The sequence below is a fragment of the Marmota monax genome, unplaced genomic scaffold (assembly GCF_021218885.2).
Source record: "Marmota monax isolate L192 unplaced genomic scaffold, Marmota_monax_Labrador192_F-V1.1 WCK01_AAM20220418_F8-fsc00036, whole genome shotgun sequence".
NCBI classification, from domain to species: domain Eukaryota; kingdom Metazoa; phylum Chordata; class Mammalia; order Rodentia; family Sciuridae; genus Marmota; species Marmota monax.
The window spans coordinates 9794655-9816906 of NW_026694491.1; the positions used below are offsets into that span (position 1 = coordinate 9794655).

A 22252-nucleotide genomic window follows, 5' to 3' on the forward strand; every position below is an offset into this window, starting at 1 on the left:
TTCTTCACCAAAGCCTTCAAATCTCTGCAGATTTATCTTTCAGTATTTCTCAGCCACAAGACATATACCTACCTACTCTATTCTTTTCTAAATGTAGCATGTATGCCCTTTCAGGCCACTGCACCAGCTGTTATCTGTCACCTGTCACTCTTGCCCCCTCCCCTTTATTTACTCACCACACATTGGCATTATACTTATGTGAGACAGGTACAGTTCTAACTAGGAAATATTAACATGTTTATTCATCCCTACAACCCTAGGAAGGGTGAGTAGTAGATACTATTACCATCCCCACTAGTGGAGAAAATCAAGGGATAGAGAGGGTGGGTAATGTGCTCAGGGTCATCCATAGTCACTGGCAAACCCAGGACCTGAGTGAGCCCAGACAACCTGGCTGTAGAATCTATGCACTTAGCAACCATGTTCTACTGCCTCTCCTGCATCTGGTTAAACCCATTATTTTTCAAAGCTCAGTTCATGAATTAATCCTTCCTGGAAACCTTCTTAAATTTCCCAGTAGGAGTTAGCATCTGGGTTTATTTTTGTCACAGCACTTTCAGCATTATACAAAGTCCATTTTCTTGTCTCACAAACTAAACTTAAACTGTAAATTCCCTAAAAGGGAGAGACACATTTTTTTTTCTTTTTGTGGTACTGGGATTAAACCCAGGGGCACTCTATCACTAAGCCACATCTCCAGTCCTTTTAATCTTATTTTATTTTATTTTATGATAGGGTCTCACTCAATAGACAAGGCCGGCCTCAAATTTGTGATTCTCTTGCCTCAGCATCCCAAATTGCTGGGACTACAATTATGTGCTGCCTCACCCAGCAGAAGACATTTTTTTTATATATTCCATACTTAGCACAATGCCCAGCGTGAATAAGTAACTAACTATATATTGAGTCAAAAAATTAATAGTAAGTGCATGAGAAAATAAATGCATATGTGAATTTATAAGGAAGCAGCAGGGGCACTAATAATCTGAGCATTCTGCCCCTAAGTGGTCAAATACCTGCGCTGAATTTTATGGGGCTGTTCAGTTTTTGGCAGATGACATGGCCTATCTTGTATCAAAAATAAACTTTGGCATCTTCTTAGAAATTCTGCAAATTTTCATGGGAATTCAAATTAAATGCATGATTGGACATTTATTTGTTTAATCTATTCAGTAGATTCCTTTTATTTTTCTGTGTCAAGCATGAAAGTTAAAACTGTTTCTAAGCCTTTCATGTTAGCTCAGCTTTCCCCTTAATTTCTTCACTCCAAAATGTTGAACAAAACAGGTCCCTTTTTGTGGTTGGAAAGTTTGGCTTTACATAGAATCTTTCAACACACAACTGTCAGCACCTGATTATGGGTCATTTTTTAGCCTATGACTTTCACTTCCTTCCTTAAATAGGTCTTTCAGATGAATCATCTTCAGCCGCTCTGTGATTATGCAGGGACCAGATACGCAGTTTATAAATGAACGGGACACCCTGAGGTCCTTCCTACTTTGCATCATTCTGTGCTCTGATTTGAGGGTTTCATTTTTTCATTCAATGAAAATTTGAGAAACTACTGTGTGCTGGGGTTTGGTTGAGCTGTCAGTTCATTAGCATTTCATTAGTAGGGAAAGCTCACATCTACTAGCATTCAGCTTATTAGCATTTCTGGTTTGGAGATGAATTTGGTGGAAAAGAAGGTGGATGAGACTTTTACATATTCGTTAATTTTTATTCAATATTCCATGTCCTCATTAAGCTACATTTATTTCTGTGTATGTAATCATATGTGTAACCATTTATACAGCATAGAATCAGAGCAACTTAGCAAGTCAAAACTTTCTCTCTCAGCTCAGAATCCAGAAACACACTTGATCAGATTCATTCCTATAATACATGTGTTGATGGTCATAGCTATTAACTCAGTGGAGCAATTTGAGAAATATTATGTCTTGGTAAATAATTTCTTTCATGGTGGTTATTGATTGTGTCACAACATTTATACCAGGTCATAAATATTAATATGAAAAAAAACACTTTTTTCCATATGAGACCGTGAAAACCCAAAGTACCAAAACTTACAATACTTGACAATAATAGAATGGATTAAGGAAAGAGGAAATTTACAATAGGAATTCTTGTCTTTTAATCTTCCATTTGAATGACTTCCTAAATATATATGATCATGACCTGCACTTTTAGAGTTGAAGGTTATTTGCTGAGTGAATCACAGCTACAGTGAAGTGTAAAACAACAGACATGCAAAAATGTATAAGTTTTTGCTTTTGCACACCAAAGAATTACATAGCAAAAAGATTAAAGGAAAAATGATCAGGACCTCAGATTTTGTAGATTTTTAAAAAAGATTCTCATATCTCTAAAAACACAAAAACTACTCATTTAGGAGTCTTTCCAACTTGCTAAAGATGGTTCTAGCTTCATACAGAATCTTCCCCTCCTCTGTCTTCTGAGAAGAAAAAAAAATATGTCAAAAGAAAGAAATGCTTTTAACATTAGGAGTAGAGGAGATCCGTCAGAGAACCCACAGAGAAAACCAGCACTTGCAAAAAGGAAGAGGAGAGGAGCTTAACAAAGCATAGCAAGCCAACTATGGTGCAGAGCAGGACAGGATGGGGAGAGGAAAGGATGAACAGGCCAAACTGGGGGCTGAAGAAATGGCTCAGGAAGAGGCGAGGAGTGAGGACAGCTGTGGGGTGTGAAGGCAGCTCATGGGAAAGAGAAAAGGGGAATTTTTGAGAAAATTTCCTGCGAGCTATGTATCCCCTTTGTGATATTTGAGAAATACAAGTAAATTACTTGAGATATTCTAGAATTTCTATTTGCATACAACACTGGCCTGGATCCGAACTACAGGGCTCATTGCTTTTAAACGGTACACGTCATTTTGAAAGGGCAGTGAAATGTTAGGAAAACCACTTTCACCACCATCTAGCCGGATTTTTTGCCTCTGGGGGACTTGACAGGACTCCTTGATATCCTTAGAGTGACTCATTCTATACTCAGAGCACGTGGTACCATCTCCTTTCCCCATTTTCATTTGGTTTATTTGCTTCCTTGTTGTTACACAAATAACTTACCAGACTAAGATCCTTGACACTAGGAACTGTGATCTTTTTCATGTTTGTATTCCATGTAATAACCAACAGAACACCAGGGACATAATTAGAGGTATATGGAAAGCATACCCAGGAGTTTGTTGGTGGTGTTTCAATTATAATCATTTTGTTACTTATCAAAATTCTCTTCCAACAATACACTTGGAATTTAATAACTATCATGTATACTTGTCACGGGTGATTTAAATAGTATAGCTTTCCTTGTTGGCCTTACCAAAGTGTCTTTATTTGAGCAATATACATGGAACTCAATGAGTATTACTATAATCTTAACACTTCAGAAAATATCACTAACTTAAGAGAGTCCTCTACTAGGAAGTATTGATATCGGTATCATTAATAATACCTTCATCTTCCAACCTTCTTACTGAAAATTAACTGAAAAATAGGCCAATTTATTTTTTCAATTTTATAAAGATGCACATGAGATTATGGCTATAGCTCCCACATTAGTTGTTTTGTCTAGATATCTTTGTTTTCTCATTAGCACTTATCAATCTACATATAATGCTAACATAATGAAATGCACCAAGCCATCTCTGCATCCAAAGCAGTAGTATTCAAGTAATATAAAATCGTGAGATTTGATAGATACATAAGCACACTTACTGAGAATCTGGATGGAAGCCACTGTGTACTGGTAACAGTAGTGAGTTAATAAGAAATAAAAACAGTCATGCACATAAAGCAAGGAACCTACATACAACATAGACAAAATGTCACTGTGATTTGAATTAGTAAATATTCTAAAATGCACAAGCACCCACAGTTCAATCATGCATTTTCAAACAAATTTTCAGTTGTGTGATTTCTCTCAGAGTGTATGCATATTGCCAGGTTAATTTGTTTACAACCAATTAAAGTAAAGGGGTAGGTGGGGAAGAAAAAGGAGGTAGTACTTACTGGCTATGTGCCCTATGGAAAGTCCTATGGCCTCACTGAGCCCTCATTTCTTCATCTCAGAAAAGGGTTTAATGTCTTCCTCTCAGGTGGGTTATAGAGAGAATGTGAACGTGCTCACATGAAGTATTCCAAAGCCACTCCTTCCCTTTCCACACTGTATTTAAATTTGATGTCTGGCTACCAGCTTATGGTGAAGGCTGCCCCTTGCTAGAAGTTCTGCTTCTAGGTCACCAAGATTAAAAATAATAATAATAATAACACTTCCGCTTACCATATACCAAGCAGCACTATATGCAGTATTATTTATTACAAAAACACAAAATTGTACACATAAGTAACAAGGAAGTATTAAATACATTACTGATGAGAGCTGTCCAGATATAAATGCCTAGTATATAAAAGATATAAAAGGCAATAAATGTAAAGAGAAGAAGTTTCTGGAGAAATTGTAACTAGAAGTAACTTGAAAATATATCATAAGTGAGGTCTGTTTAAGCAAAAAAAAATTATAATTTTTATTATGATGTAATATACATTTCTAAAAGAAAAATTGGAAAGCATAGAACCACACAAAGGAAAATATTTAAAACCAGCAATAAAATTATACCAGATATAAATTCATAACATTTGCTGCTTTCCTTCCAATACTTTTCATATGTTTTCTTTTTTCTTTTTATTTTTTCACTACTTGGAATTATATTATCTATATGGCTTTGCATCTTGCTTTTTTTTATTTCATATTAAGCATTTCCCATGCTATTAGACAGTTTTTGAAATCCTGACTTAATGGCTGTCAGTTACCCATAAGATACGCTCTGAATTTAACAACTTGCCTGGTATTAGTCCTTAAAATCAATCCAAGTTTTTCATTTTAAGCAGAATTTTAGGTAGTGAGAATGATGTATTTCATTTAGAAATAAGATTTTAGCCAGCATGACATGAACCTGACCTACTAGACACTGAGGAGAAAGAGATAAAGGAGAACAACTCAGAACAGAAAGCCAACATGAAATTATATTGTCTTTAATATGCGATCACGAAATATATCTATGTAATTGCATTTCTAAGCCAAAAACATCTTAAGGAAGTCAGAGAACATTTACTTAAACCAGGAATAGATAGAAGTAAACCGTTAAAAGGATGTGTTCTTTCCAAAGCACGGGTGAACCGAGACCAGAATTGGCTTTTGCTGTCACACTTGGTCTCTGGAAAGTATCCTCTGTGATAACAAGATGCCATATTTAGTAAACATCAAATGGCAGAATGACCTCTGGGTAAAAAAAAAAAAAAAAAAAAAAAAACAGATGAAGAGCCCATCCCATGTGCAGGTTGAGCGCCTGCGAACTCTGGTATTATCCTGAGAGTGAGGAGGTAAACGGAGATGAGGAGGACTGAAGGAAAGATTTCTTCCATTCAGAACCATATAATTCTATCTAATTGAGCTTTTCTTCCTTTCCAGTGTTTCCTTCATCACAAGGTCTGCCCCCAGTGAGCTGACATACACTGCTAGTTCATGCATCTGGCTAAGTTATAACAGTATAAGGACGTTTAGAAGAATGCATTCAATATAGGATGCTCATCTCTCTTATCCCCTTTTGTAGAACACTGGACAGTCCCTGCTGATGTCTCACAGACTCTCTCTTGTTCCACTGAACCTTTACCAACAGTGGATTATGAAATGAAGAAGTATAAACTTGGCAGAAAATGAACTGAAGAAGATGAAACCGAATTATAGGAACACATTGAACAGAAACCCCAAAGCAGAAGTAAAAAAAAGCAGATAAAAGGATATGAAGGGGGAAAAAATCAAAGAGCCAGGTGCAGTCACACATGCCTGTAATCCCAGAGGCTCAAGAGGTGAGGCAGGAGGATTGTGAGTTCAAAGCCAGCTTCAGCAACTTAGCAAGACCCTAAGCAACTCAGAAAGACCCTGTCTCTAAATAAAATATATAAAAAGGGTTGGGGAGGTATCTCAGTGGTTAAGCACCCCTGGGCTCACCCCTGCTACAAAAAAAATAAATAAATAAGTCAAAGAAACCACAAAAATCAGGACAGGATATGAGTCAAGGACACAAAGGCAAAAAAAGATGCCAACACCCAGGGAAACCAGGGGTCACTGCAGAATTTCCAAGACAAAGAGTGTCTTAAAACAGCAGCTAGACCTGCCTCTGATGGAAGACATTGTGCCTCCTAATAAACCAAGATCCACAGACTGACATCTTGGTTGAAGAACCAAGAAGTTAAGATGATCACATTGGGTTTGATTAACTAGTTACCCCATCCAACCCCCTAAAACACAGGAATTTGTCTGACCTTCAAATTTGGGTTCTCCTCTCCTAGACACTCGCAGTCTCATAGGTCAGACTCCATTTTGATGAATAGCCTTGGGTTAAACTACATATGTTCATAGGATCCTCTGTTTGGGGGTTGAAAGTACTGTTTGAGTATCCACCTCTTCCTATAAGAAGGCTGTGGGGAGAGAATGACACTGAAACAAGATAGATAGATAGGCAGACAGACAGACAGATATCTTTGCTGTCTTTCTGGGGTTGGAATCAGCAGGATGAGTTTGAATTGCTCAAGATCCTCCTTCCTATTTCCCTTGAAGTCAAGGAAGAAAAGGAAACAATATAGAGAAGCCAGAGCCCCCAGGGATATCCAAATTCAGAGAGCCCTTATCAAGAAATGCCACCCCCTCCCAAGGGACTGGACAGCACAGAACTCTGCATTATGGCACAGGCCCACAAGAAATGCACATGCTTTGCCTTGAATTCATCTCTCCATGACCCTTTCCAGGAACCTAGAACCTTCACATTCTTTCTCTGATCTTTTATTCACATCAAAACGCACTGTTGACTTCTTTCTATTCTCTAGGCATAGCAAAAACTTTCCTCCTCATATTGTATCATTTTATTTTTTAAAAAAGTATCCATTTGTACACTCATAGCACATGCTTATATATGAAAGGGGATTACATACATATATATTTAAAACTCTAAAAGAGAAGTCTCTACATTGTTCCTTAATGAGCAATGTTGTTTATATTTATTGAGTCCTTACTAAATTCCAGATATTCTACTAAGAACTTAACAAATATTGTATATTTGATTTTTCCTAATATATCCAGCCTATCATTTATTCCTTCCAAGGCAACTTATTCCCATTTTGCAGATGAGAAATCTCAGGATCTCATAAATAGTACATGATGGAGTCAGGATTCAAACCTAAAACTTGTAGGACTCTAATATCCATGCCCTGTCCAGGTTCCTATATGGTTTCTTGCACTGGATAATTCTGGCATTGCTCTCTTTGGTAGTCATTTGGCAGGGAAGGTAGATTGTCAACATCCTACAGTGATGTAGCTGCTGCACAACCTGAGAGTTTAGTCACAGAGTAACTTGGCATCTCTGAAATTGTTGGGTGTTCAACTGGCCAGACTTTTAAGTTTTCATACTGGTCTCTTGATGGGAGTGAATAGGAAAAACTGTAAAATCATAACCTTGACCCCCACCCCAGGAGAAAAATGGCATTTTGAATAATCTTCAATATCATTCAAAGCTCTTATTATAGCAGGTATTATTTCCATATAGTTTCCGTTCCACTTTACTGTCTCTCTCAAGATGGGACTTCTTGCTGCTCATGTACAAAATTTCAGCTAAGCCCTTGGGCTGAACCTTGGGACTCCTCAAGATCTCCTCATAGTCTTTCCTTAAATTTTCATTTACTTAATTTTAATTGATAAATGAAAATTCCATGTTTATGAGTACAATTTTTGAAATGTATATACATTGTGAAGTGATTAAATCAAGCTAATGAACATCTATTACCTCACATTCTAATCCAAATTTTTTTGTTTGTTTGTGTGTGTGTGTTTGTGAGAGAGAGAGAGAGAGAGAGAGAGAGAGAGAGAGAGAGAGAGAGAGAGAACATTTAAAATCTAAATGACACAGAGGGCTCTGGGTACCTGTTTCAAACACATCTGAGTATCACAACTCTGGTACCTTTGGCATAGGTTAAGACAGGAAGCCAGAGAACACTATTTCATTTTAAAGAAGTGACCCTCAACTGGAGACAAATGTCTGGTGACATTTTTAGTTGTCACAACTTGGGGAGCAGGGCTGATGCTGGCATCTAGTGGATACAGTCAGGGGAAACTGGTAAACATCAAGAAATATACAGCAGAGCCCCCCACAACAGAGAAATAGCCATCCCAAAATGTCAGTATTGCCAAGGGGGAGAAACTGGTTCAGAAAGAACGGAGTTTTCCTAAGGTCAAATTACTAGCATTGCTTCATATTTTCAGGTGTTAGTGTATCATCCAATGCACAGGATACAGATTTCATTTTTAAGATTCAGAGTGGTACCATTTGCATATCTTGTCTTTTTTAGCTAAATGCATAGTGCTACAACCTGTGCCTTCTCTCCATTCAAAATGTTTGTCTCAACTTTTTTGAATTATATATTTTAAACTTTCTCATGTTTGTATGCAATATTAATTAGTTTACAAACTGATAAGACATTTGAGTTGGAGAAGAGTTTAGAGATCATCTGGCCTAATCCTTTCATTTTACATGTAGAGAATTGACCCTGAGGGGGACTTTTTAGTAAAAGGAGGAGGATTTGGATCCTAAGTCTTCTCACCCATCTTTCCAGTATCGTATAATTCAATCATCACTTATGTGAGGAGGAATACAATTCTTTGGGAGATTATTTCTTTCTATAGATAGATTTTTAGCTTCTTTGGCCCTACTGACTTCTCTATGACTATATTCACCAACCATAAACTAGAAAATATTTTGAACCATAGTATATGATGAAACCTTTCTATCCCAACGAGATAAGATCCAACACTAAAATGCCTTTTGGAATTCTGAAACCATCTGGAATTTTTTCTTTTAAGATCACTTAGATAATTCATTTCAGAATATTATTGATAATATTGCTTCAAACAATTCTGTTTTCATCTTTATCTTTTCCCAGTATTAATTGCTTTTAAACTGAGAAAGCATAATACAATTTTTTCTAGAATAATCTGAGTAAATAATTTTGCTGTATATAATAACTTTGGTTTTCATTTTATTGCCAAAAGAATTACTGGACCAGAGAGCCTAAATAGCCTATTTACAGTTGTGCAGTACATTACTGGTAAAGAAAGAACTAGAGTATTCAGGTTTTTGTTTGGGTTTGGTTTGATTTGGGGTTTTTGTTTTGTCTTACTTTGAAAAATCTTTTCATTAAATCATGCATTAGATGGAATTCCCAGTTTGTTATTCAGACTTCATTGTGGACATTAGCTTCTGAGCTCTGAGACAAATATGAAAAAAAAATGAGTAATAACAATTGATTTCACTATTTCTCAATACTTCCTATTGAGCTCAGTTCATTGAAATATTTATGATATAAGAGTTACAGATCAATTTACCTCTTTATTCCCACCACTCAAATTTGAATTGGTGTCATTTTACAAAGAAGGCTCTGTGGAAATGCATGGAGAGATAAACTTGAATCAAACACTCCAACTCAAGGAAAAATTGAAAACAAGGCCCTGCTCATCAAGGAAAATATCACTAGTTCCCATTTTGATTAAAAATGAGGAAGAGAGACAAGGGAGAGCAGACTAGAACTTTTTGCAATGACTCAGTTGGGATTTATAACAGAAGGAGGAAGTTTTCCAGAAGTTGTGTTTGAAGTATAAAGAAATGTGTTGCTGGCATATGAATACCAGACAGGCTGACAGCACTATTAGAGGTAGAAATGATGTGCAGAATAAATAGCCACTAAATGTAGTGACAACTTTGAGTGACAGATGAAGAATAAAAATGAACAATTTTCCTGATAACATGTCAGGAAACAAATGCCTCTTTCTTTCAGAAGAAAAAAGATATATATGGTTGCAAATTCAAGTGGCCTCCCATCTGGTGAACTTCTTATACCCTTGCAGAACTATAATTTTGGCCCAGAATGGAGCAATCCTTTTGTAGAAATTGTTACCTCTTCATTTTATTGAAGGTTTACAACAGTTTATTCAGACTGTTTCTGTCCAGTTTTAACAATGTGTTTTATACTAACATTGTCCTGTCTACTGCATAATAAAAAATCCAAGAATAGATTAGGCATTGCTGTTTTCTGTAGGACAAAGGTCATTATAAGTTCAAGATGTACTACCCAGAGCATATTTGCATCAGCTTTTATACCAAAAATGTTTTAGAATTGATCTCCTTAAATAATGATAATATTGCTTCTGTATTAATTTAATTTTGTCAAAAATAAATAGATGATATGAGAAAGATCTTTAAATTATTTAGTACATGTCTGTATCAGATGATCAATAAAATCTTGCCTTTGCCAACACAATGAACTTGACTGCATATTATTTAATCTTTCCAGTAATTTTTGGAGTGGATCAAAAGCAAAAAGGAAAATGACTGGCCTCCTTCTTGGGCTACTTTTATACAGGTCCACTAGGCAATGGAAATTCCATGGTGACAGCCCTTCATTTTGAGGATCCATGTTTCTGGAGATATATTTTCATGAAGGTCCCTTTATACTTAGCAAAAAAAAAAAAAAAAACATTAATTCACTAATGGAAATTACTTAACTTCTCTCCCCTGTCTTGAAAATCTTATATCAAATATCAGACCCACCATTTGGTTTTGGCTAAAAATAGTGGCTGAATAGCACCAAAACCTATGAGCTTCAATCATAGGCGTAAACATATTATGGACTTAATCAGCCCAGTTCTGAGAATTCCTAGCAAAGCAGAATATAATTCAAATAAATGAGTCTCAAGGGACCCTTTCTATTTTTCAAAAAAATCGATTATAGCCATGTTAACATGTGCTATTGTTTAGGGGATTCTCACTTCTGCCCATAAATTCCAAGAAATAAGTTGAAATTTTGCTTTCACATGCTGTTACATTCCATTATTTCTGCATTGAATTTTCATAATTGTTTCCACTGAGTGAAAAGATCTGAAATTCCACTTTGCCCAAATTTCAAATTTGATCTTTGCATAATGTTAAAAAAAAATTATCTTTGACAAACAATAGTCAGGGTGTATTTTTGTCTTACGTTTAGTGTCCAAATTAGAAGTACACAATTCACAAGACAAAGCCTTGGCCAAGAGTTTCCCTCCTGGCCATCAGAACTTCCTCTTGCCTTCTCACCTTCTCACCTCCTCCACTATGGTAATTTCAAGTCCATCGTCCCACCTGTTCCTATATGCTGGGCATTTGGAGTCTGAATTAGCTATATGACATGACAGTTCATCATCTGCCTGACCCTCAAGGATCACTCTTAGCACCTGTACCATGATATCTTTAAAACTAATAATAATCACAGATGTAATTTATTGAGCAATTACCAAGTGCTGAGCACCATGAGAAGTGCTCTATATCCATTATTTCATTTATTTCTCATCACAATCCTGTGAGCTATTGCTATTCCTTGTGACATATGAAGAAACTGAAGTTTAGAAAGATTAAGGGGACATATGATAGGAGTGGCCGTGCTTGGATTCAAACCCAGACCAGCTCATTGTTGTGAGAATTAATCACTCTCCCCATTCCCAAAAGTGGAATCTGAGAAGCACATGGACATTACCTAAGAACTGAGTTGAGTGCCTAATAAACTAGGTTTCTCTCAGATTCTCTTTGTACTGACTAATGAAGAGAGAGGCCTTTAGGGAATATGAGCCAGCAAAGAAGACCTCTGTGGGGCTAGGGGATAGCTCAATGGTAGAGAGTGCTTGGAGCTATCTGCCTAGCCCCACAGAGATGGTCTTTTATTCAGTTTTGTGTTCACTGCAATATTCAGCAAAAAGTCTCAATGAGGAAGGTTCCGTTGAAAATTGTATTTATTGAATTGAACCTCCATAATCATAGAAAGGACCCAGAAAACTCCACTGAGATCTGCCCTGAAGTTCACTCTGGCCTCCTTGCCCACATATAATTAAACTCATTCAAAATAAATTTTATAATTATTCCTTTTTCAATATTTCCTGATTATAGGTTGCATATTGGGAAAATATTTAATTAAAATACTTAACAAATATTCTGTATGCTTAAGTATATTTTATTAGCTTTAGAATAAAAGAAGTGTTGCAAGAGCATTGTTTTCTATATTCTCTTGAAAACACAAAACTTCAGCTTTATTATTATGGATTAAATTGGCTTTGGAAAAGGGGATAAAGAAAAACAAGGCAGCATTTATATTTGTTGTAAGAAAATTCATTTTGAGTTTTAAGAAATTAAATGTGACTTATAAGCGAAATTTTAGAAGACAATGTATTTGTGAACTGATACATAGTCCTACCCATAGACATGTAGACTATAAAAATTAGTGCTATAATTTCTGGATATTTAGAACTATAGCACCTTAGGAAATTATTTAATCATAACTCATTAATCATTTGACTCTGACCAATTTTGATTATTAAGATATCATCCTGACCCTTCAGTTCATAAGCGTGATGATTGGGTGTTCACGCTACTGTGTGTGATGTGCCTCCCTCTAAACTTGTTACAACATCAGCACATAACCTGTCTGACATGAAAAAAAATTTAATCCTATGAAAACACTGATCACAGTTTAAGCATTCTTAAATAAAAATGTAATTATATTTTGAGTGAAATCTTATGCATATTTTAGACTTTCATGTTGGACAATAAAAGCTATTAAGACTTTTTTTATAATTTTAATGCACATAGAGGAATGTTTGTAAAACATTTTATCCAAAGATAAAATGTACATTAGTTCATTAATATCTATTTTGCATTATGTTATGTGTATGTATGAATACATAACAACAAAGCCCACTATTACGTGCAGTGATAATACACCAATAAGAAATGATCTTTAAAATATTTCTTTTGCATGATACAAAATCATTTAGAAACACCTGCTTTCAAATTTTGAACAATTTTATCTAGTTTAAGTTTTTATGAATAATTATCATTAGCAATAGTAGTCAATGTTTACGGAATGCTTACATTTTGTGCTAGGCACCATTTTAAAAGCACTACACATTTCACAGACAGAATACTGAAATTCAAGAATGCTAGCAATATGCCCCAAATCAAACAGATAAGAAGTAGAAGAGCTATGATTCAAATTCATGTCAGTCTAACTGAATCCAAGTTTCTTTGCTTCAGAGCATTCTGTGCTACCTGCTAATAGTGAACAAGGGGACCATAATTCCAATTTTCATTACATTTTTCTCTAAATAGAGGTTAATAACACTGGTGCCAAAAAATTGTCAATTTCCTAGAACCAACAGACATTCTAAGCCTTACTAGCCTAAGAGTTATATAGTCAATAAGTCTATGTCCATGAACACAACAGTTAACATGACCCAAGTATAATTCTGCCTGATTTTACTGCTTTTATATAAATAGAAGAGCAAATTACTTCATTATATAAAGACTGTATCATCATAATTTATCTTTGAACTTCCTGAGAGTCAAGGCAACAAAGTAACTATGATAGGAGGCACAGTTTTTGTATGAAGACCTTGAGAAAACCACTTTTTGATACCAAATTCTAAAATAAGTGAATTATGTGACCAAAAACATTGGATATATTAAGAAACACACTAAAAATTGTATCAAATATCAGTTTTACAGAGAAAAGAGAATTGATATTTTTCTCCTACTTTCTGTGTGCCCTGCCTCTCTAAAAGTCAAAAAGGCAGCATAAAAGTATCATTCAGCAGCAGTCATTTTTGCAGTGGTATCACAGGGAATAGCAACAAATGTTCTATTGAAATTAAATTTTAATTTAGCTAAGAATGTACTATATGAATAAGAAATAGAAATATTAGGTCAACTCAATCAGGCTGCAGAATATGTAGTCACTCAGATGTTTTACCTGATGCCTGTTGTCCACTTAGTCTCAGTGTTTCTGTGAGTTCCACAATACCACATAAAATTATACAGACTGCATATTCTATCTTCCCTTTGAGTTAAAAGCCTTACTGGCTATTTATACATCCAAACAAAGCATCCTTTTGCTGCCCTGCAATATTTTCTCCTCATATAGCTGACAATCCTATATATATAGATTAATAGCTACTCTGTCTGCATATCCATTGGTCCTCACCAGCTCCTCCCTGACTGTTAACTCCAGTGACAGGCAGCCATAAAAACAGGCAAAGCCACCTGGTTTGACCTATTATGTTGAAATCCCTCACCCCCCACCCCCACTTTCAGCAGGTCAGAAGAGGACACTGAAGCCATCCTCATGCATGTTCATACTAAGAAAGCCACCTCTGAGCATTTGCTTTGTGGATGAGGTCACATTAACAGATAGAATAGAAGCAATATTATGAAGACATGTGGTCCTCGTCCTCATTAAGATAGCATGTAAAACACAGAACTAGATATGGTCCCTAATGAGAAAACTTAATTAGACATTTTAAATTCATAGTTATCATCACACATTCAAAAATAATCAGCAGCCGTCTTAGATACAAAGGGAAGGCAGAACACAGAGAATTGCTTACCTAGATCACAAAGGTACTGAGAAGCTTAATGCTTGTAAAGCACCTGGACTGAAGGCACAAAGCATCATCTTCTTATCATGTCACTGTAACAGATGTTCATGTCGTCCCATCTTCCATTAATTAGACTTAGATATTGTATGTGTTTGATGAATCTGAAATTGGTTGATGTGATTATAAGATCCCTCCATGGGCACTCTGTCCACAAATAAAATTGTCTTTATCCTATAAGAGAAAATATTTCTGTTTGAAAGAATTTATTTTTGTCATCAATGGGCTATAAACTCTGCGTTAGGCTTGTGATGAGCAAAATGTCTTTGAGTGCCAGTGCCTGTCTCAAAGGTGTTTTTTTTTTAAAAAAAAAAAAGAGAACAAAGACTCCATTTGTCCCACGTGATCCCATCTTATCTGTTATCTAGACTGTATTACTAGTTCAGATCCTTTACCGTTGGGTGAGTTGAGTTTAAAGGTAGATAAAATAAAGGTATAGTTACACTATGTAAACTGATCTGGGAAAAAAAAATTAACAGGCCATTTACTCACCATGACATTGTACACTGTAACTTGTGTTCATTTTGCTTAGTTCTAGAAATCATGTAATTCACACTTAGCATGAATGTGTAAATTTTTTAATTGCCCATGTAATTATATTGAGGTTCATTTGTGAGCAACAAAGAATTGAAAGTTCTTCATGAAGCTTGTTATCTAAGTCTCAGATTTTGAACTAAGTAGTAAGGTAAAGTTTTTACTGCTGTTCTTTGTTTTTATTTTTATTTTGTTAATAAGGAAAATAAATTCAAAACACCTTGTAACTTTGCAACTTTTCTATCACATTCTTCTATTAAAAAACTGAAAATTTAAGTTAAAAATGCACTATTTACAAATTAGTTTCTCTATAAGAATTATATAGTGTTCAAACTTTTAAATTTATACCTAACATTGGTTAAAGTGTTTCTGTTTAAACATTGAGTATTCAGTAGCAATTGTCTTCCCCATAGCCATAGCCACTCTGATAAGAGTTTAGTAGATGAATTTATCCCTCCCTTCCAACAAAGCAGGTATTGATACAGCCCCACAAATCTCAATAAAGAACTGATGTAAAACCTTAACTTCTATTCTCAAGTATTCATGAAAAGTGGAAGTCAGACCCTTCAGAAAAGCCGATGCATTATCTGTACTGAAAGTAAAAGACAGAGAAACTCATATAGCTCTCTCTTCAACCATCAAAAAAAGAGACAAAAGACTAAAAAGATTGATGTCGTCTATAGCACATTTCATTTTCCTCCAAGTGAAAAACACATGGTAGCTCAAAATGAGAAAAATGTACCCTACCAGAAAGGGAACATGGAGACATGTTTGGAATGTGTATCCTCATAAATTCAATGAGATTTTTCTAAAGCATTAGGCACAAATCTGGAAAACCCAAGTTAATATAATAATTTAAAATATAAATTATACTTAACTTGACATTATGCAAAACAATTTGAGGAAAGATACTTGGACTGTTTAGTGCAAGGATGGAATCTTTACCCAAAACTTCTATGTTTTCAATTAGCTGTTATTTGTTAATTCTAATTGTTCTATGTGGGACTGGGGAAGGGAGATGTGGTTATAATATCAAGAAACAAAACTAAGAAAGAAAAGATGTTAAATGTGAAGGAGAAAAGGCTCATTTCACCCAGAACACCTGACCCGTGAAACCTGGGGACTGGTGTTCCTTGTTACTGATCTCTCATTGCTTTCAAAGCACACTGTAATATCTTTCTTATAAAACTTCTTTGTGATTATGGGGTCACCTTTCCCTCTTTCTTCTCAGCCAGCTCAGCTTTCCTATTTACTATAGGTAGGCTCATCACTCATGAAACTCTTCCTGTCTTATAATATTTTTCTTATTTTTATCTTTCTCCCCTACTCAATTTTATTAAAAATCCCTTTACTCACTTCAGTTCCACAGGTGTCAGTCAACTGGTGCCATTGCATTGCTATAGAAGCAAACTTTAAAAATTTACTTGGATTTCAAATCATGGAAATGAGGCTTGTTTCACTTCTGGAAGGATCAATCAGTGCGGCCCTTAGTTGTCATGTTTAAGGAAAAAGCTTCAAAAAGATGATATAACTTTAAAAAGTTAAAGTTTTGGTCTTTTTTAAATGAATAAACTGAGCTTGGACTCACATACCATTTTATGACTTATGAAAACAGACTACTATGATCTGAAAATTTAAGAAAGTAATTGAAAAATGACTATTTGGTATTCATTTCAATTTTCTATAATAAACCACCGTTTGTAACTTACTGGAAGTTCTTTTAATCTCATACAGTTTATTGCATTTGAATAGAAAGCAAAACTATTATTTTGACAAATTAATTAATATTAGTACCATAGATAAAGAACCAATGGTGGAAAAGGAGATAAACTTCAGTATCTCCCGGTATCCTTCTGTTACATTCACCATCAATTATTTCAGTCTTCATTAATTAGTTATATGAGACACAAACATGTGCTCTTCAAGGAGTTGGCCTCATTATAATTAGATAAGTGTGGCTTCATCAGGACCCACTCAGCATATTGTATAACTCACATACAGGACAGCTTGTAATAACTCCACTCTTCATTATAATTTCACTGCATTGTTAAAAAGGAATGTGGCTAATAGGGAATGACAATCAAATAAAGTTATGTTGGTATACAAGACAAATCATTTTTGAATGAAAAAGAAATAAAAAGGATTCTGAAAGTTCAGAATAAAAGAGCATCAATGTTTTTTTTTTCATTTGATTTAATGGCTTGGTTGTAAATTTAGCTGGACACGAACATAACTTTAAACCTGATGGCAGATGATGTTTATTCAGTTCAGTGGTCACCCAGAGTCCATGTTCTTTTTCTCTTTATACTTTATACTCAGGACTTGAGTAAATGAGTATCTCAATTTATCCAAACAGGGTTTGGGTTTTCAAAACACCTTCAGTCTTGCTCCAATTACTATTTAATATTGGAATTATTACACTGTATGTGTTAACTCAGTTAATAGAACAGTCAGCCAATGTTTCTAAATGGTGGAGTGATATTTAAGGAAATAACACTTTTACACTATTTCTCAAGTTACCCTTTTTGGACCTACATTTTTACCTACAATGTGTATTTAGCACCCTGCCACAGTCCAAATCACAATGTTCCAGGCTGCATCAAGAGAACAAACATCTTCCTGCACCAAAGGGAATGAAACCTTACCTAAGAAGCTGGCCTGTAAGTGATATCAACCTCTCTGACTTAGGATACAGCTCAACTGAATTGTTTTCTCCATGGAGCATGACATACACTGAAGGATAAAATGGATGATTGGTGGCTCCAAGGAAAGAGATGTCATTTTAAGATTGCTTAACTAAAACCTTCTCACAAATTCTTTTCTGCAAGTCAAAATAACCTTTTATAGACTCAACAACTATTGAACAGCTGGAAGATTAAGATGTTATGTTTTGCTTAAAAGATACTTTAAAATGGTGTATATTTTTCCCTTTTTGCCCAGTAAGCCAAAAAAATTAAATGACTCTTTTTAAATTTGTAACAATTTTAGAATATCTTTCATAGAAAAATTATCACAAGCATTTTCAATCTAAGTATTTTTTTAAGAATTATACTCAAAGAATTGTGTGTGTGTGTGTGTGTGTTAGATAACTCATGAAAAAAAAAAAAAATCTATGTAGCCATGCTGTAAATACACAGCATCCTGTCCTCCAAGAGAAAATGAGAAAAAGATTCAAGATCTTTAGCAGAATTTACAATTCCCTGAAGGTTCCGGCTTTTGCCTTTGCAATTTCATTTCATGCGTTTCTCCTCCTCACCCCATAGAATCCAGCCACACTGACCTCTCAGCTCTGCAATTTTATCTAACCCTCTTCTAGCCATTCCCTCTTCCTGGAATGCTCATCTTTTCTCTTTGGAATGGTTGGTTACTTCTTATCTCTGGGGACATGGTTTAAATACCAGTACGGCAATCAGACCTCTGCCTGCCATTTATCAAAAGTGAGAATTTTCCTTTTCCATTTCTATTTCAGCACCTTTTGTGTCTTTCTTAATGTATAATTTACAATTTTCTTTTCATTTTCTTGCCTAATCGTCCACCAAAGGATTGCATATGTCATGGGGGACGTAAAAAGCTGTCTTTGTTCATGTCATAAACTTGTCTCTTCTTAAACTCTCAATAAACCATTCGGTCAATGAACTGATGCCCACAAGGAAGTTATAAGGGAAAATTATAGATTTCTTTATGTTGGTATGCCATTTTTTTTTCCAACTCAAATGCTTAATGTTAGAAAGTGGCCTCCTTTACCACTTTAAAAACAAGGACTTCCAAAGCAATTCATTCTGTAAAAATCAGTTTGTAAAGTTTCAGGGACTCTATCAATTCTGAGTCCTTAAACGGGCACATGAAGCTTCTAAAGTTGATCTCTACAAACCTATCCTATGTCCCTCCCTCACCAGCTTCCCTCTTCAAACTCTACCAATGGCAAGTCACACCAAGCCCTGTCCTAGGACAGAGCAGTCACTCCACAGGAAACAACTGCTGGCAGTTCCCTGCACGTGTTGGCCTGTTTGACTGGTGTCAGAGAAGGCAAAAGAACTTGTCAGAAACCTAATCCATAAGGGTCTCTGTATACATATTAAGGATTAAATTCTTTAAAGCAAGGAGAATCTATGAAGCGCTTTGAACAGGGGAATTATATAGAGAAAGATGCTTAGGGAAAAAAAATGCATCCTTCCTGCATTGGCATAACTTATGTGATCAGTTTGGAGGGTAACTTAACAGCCCACCACACAGGGCGGGGGTGGACTCTGGAAAATATTTCTAGTTGGTAGTTTCTGCTTAAGCTGCATCTTGTACTACTTTCAGTTCTGTCTTTTATGGAGCACATAAGTTTTGAGTAACTTCCAAAGCCACCCAAGTAAAAATAAATCAAGAAGGATTCTGTTTTACACTCCACTTCCCTCCATGTCCTTAGGCAGGAAGAAGCCAGCGTAGGTCTGAATCTTTCCAAGTCATCTGTCTGTGAAGCACCATTGAACTTGCAATGATTTTCATTAGGTATATTTTTCAAAGTAAAATAAACATAGGAACAAACAAACAAAAACTTCACTATTCGGGTACAAGTAATCTTGAATTTTATATTATTTGTTAAAAAAATATATACTAACATAAAACTGGATAATGTGTGTGCTGATACTGGTTACATGTTTCAGAATAAGAAATTCGAGGGCAAATTTTACTATGATTATCAATGAACTCCTGATGAATAAAGTTTTCTAAAAGTCTTTTGATAACTTTTTGAAAATAAGTATGCACTAAATTAATCATGAGTCTGTTTATTTCCTCTGTGGAAAGGATTATTACCTAGTGTTTGGGCTGCTTTTTTAATAGCTTAGGTATTAAAACTTCTTTGTGACTGAATGTCAGCTTGAATCAGTTTTATTCATTTGTCAAAATAATATCAAACTAATTTGACAGCATAAACACAGCATGTGCAAAGAGGAAGGTACATTGTTCTTTAGAGATATCAGGCAGCTATGCAATGACTAGGCATTTTCTGTCTTTTTTTTTTCCAAATTAAATTTCATGAAATCCAAATTTTTTAAAAAATCACTGCTTTCTAAAACTTCCTGAAATCATCTGCAGGTGCTGACATGCTGATAGCCTCTGATCTGAGAAGAACAAAGTTAACATGTCTAAACTGGTTGCGTTTTAGAATATTTTAACATCTGGGCCTCAAGTTAGACGTCATATCAGTAAACCTCAAGTTACTCACACTCAAGTGCTCAGGAGAAGGCTGGGCATGCAAAAGAAGCAGAGGCAATCAGAAGTTTGCAAGAGCAGGCCAGGCGCCATCTGGGCTCTGTAGGAGGACTGGTGGGGAAAAAGGAACACGATGGCATATGCTACAAAAGTACAGATTGTAAAGAAAGGGTAGCACCCTTGTTTTGCAGACTAGTTACTACATTTATGTTGAAAAAAAAAGAGACCTCTGAGGTTTAGGAGAAAGAAAATTCTTTGGTTTCAGGTTAACTGTGTTGCAATTTTCTGTCATGTTGGGGAAGGGGAGGAATGTACCTCTTATTGCCCTAGAGGTATAAATAGGTTCATGGATGTGAATCTTTAACAACTGAAGAAGAATCTGAGAGGAGGAACCACATCTAAAATGTCTCCCACATTCCACAAAGAAATGCAGTGCTGGGCATGTGAGAGTGGCAGAAGCACTGTATTTGGGGCTCAGAACATCTGGGTTTAATTACCATCTGTGTTTCTGTGAGAAAGTCAACCTCTCGGCCTAATTCCTCAACTGCAAAATAAAAGGTGGGTGGGGGTGGGGGGAGTGGAGTGATTATTCCAATCCAGTTGGCTTTCTTAGGGTTTGTGTCAGAATTAAACAATTAATGTATATGACAATGCTATGGAACCTACAAACGGATCCACAGCTGCAAGGTAATGACGTTACACCTCGGAGTAGAAGGGCAACATATTTGTTGATAAACAGGTTTCTTGATTAGGATTTATTTGTGACTCATCCTTATAAGGATTCCTTCCCATTTGTTTTAGGGTTTCTTAACCTCAGTACTACTCACATTTTTAAACCAGATAATTCCTCAATGAAGGGTGGGGTGGGGAAAGTAGGGATTGCCTGTGAAAGGGTACAATGTTCAGAAATACACACCCCACCACTTCTACCCACTAGATGCCAACAGTGATCTCTCCATACCAAGAGTTGGAATAGTCAAAGAAATCTCCAGGCGTTGTCCAATTTCCCCTTCAGAAACCAGCGTGTGTATGTGCACCCGCACACACATGCGTACAAATTTGTTTTGTAGTTTGCAGATCACTGATTTAATTCAGAGACCAAACCTGACTAGTATATTGTGGAAAGGCTGATTGCGTTTTCTTTCCTCTGTCTCTGAATCATACATGATAACCAGGTAGTTATTTGTGATAGAAGGCATGTGTAGAAGGCATGCCACTAATCTGTTTACGTTAATACTTACTTAATCCTACAACAAGTAGGTTCAATCAATCCTCACCTTACAAATGAAGAAATGGAGGCTTAAAGGGTTGAAGTGACTTACCCAGGTTCAAAGTCAGAATGAAGCAGAGCTTATATCTGGATCCTGCTCAGTAGCATTCCAGAGCTTTTGCTCTTTCTTAACCTCTCCTGCTGTACTTCCTCAAACAAAGCAAGATGATCAAAACAGCTCCACTCTCTGATGAACCCCGCCCATCCTTCATGCAGGTGAATATGACTTTAGACCTCAGAAGGATAAAGCATACAGCTATCTAAGGTGGTAGCTGCTTAATAAATACTATTACATAAATCGTGGAACTAAGCAAGGCATAAAAAAATCAGGCATGTCTGATGAAAAACAGTAGGCAAGTCCTGACATATCCATGCATAATTATCCTTTAACTCCATAGAAACCAGTTTTTGTGGAAGAAATTATATTTTCTTTATAAATATTTATGTTTTCTTAATTCAGTAACATGGAAAGAGATGAAGCTGTCCAAAAACAGAAAGTAAAATTGGTAAGAATAGATTGATTAAAGTATATGTTATTTGACATATATAAGTGCCTAAAGCCTTACTATGGGACCAATAAGGTCAGGGCAAGTGCTGTTATTCATTAAGTATCTGCGTGGGTATGTTTTTCCAAGTATTTAACAAAAGAGCTAATGCCAAATGACTTTG

At 35.7% G+C, this 22252-nt stretch overlaps 1 long non-coding RNA gene and 1 other non-coding gene across 2 annotated transcripts in view; one reads left to right on the forward strand and one right to left on the reverse strand.

The window, feature by feature from the left end:
- LOC124075786 (uncharacterized) overlaps window positions 1-21867 on the reverse strand; it is a 37172-nt gene extending 15305 nt beyond the window's left edge. Inside the window, exons 1-2 of the long non-coding RNA XR_006846166.2 lie at window positions 21636-21867; window positions 14530-14751 (exon numbers count right to left, since the gene is read on the reverse strand). This is a non-coding gene — a long non-coding RNA (uncharacterized LOC124075786). The remainder of the gene's footprint in view (window positions 1-14529; window positions 14752-21635) is intronic.
- LOC124075797 (small nucleolar RNA U13) lies at window positions 12478-12578 on the forward strand. Its single transcript, XR_006846172.1, has one exon. It is a non-coding gene; the product is annotated as a small nucleolar RNA U13 (small nucleolar RNA).
- Window positions 21868-22252: the final 385 nt, after the last annotated feature.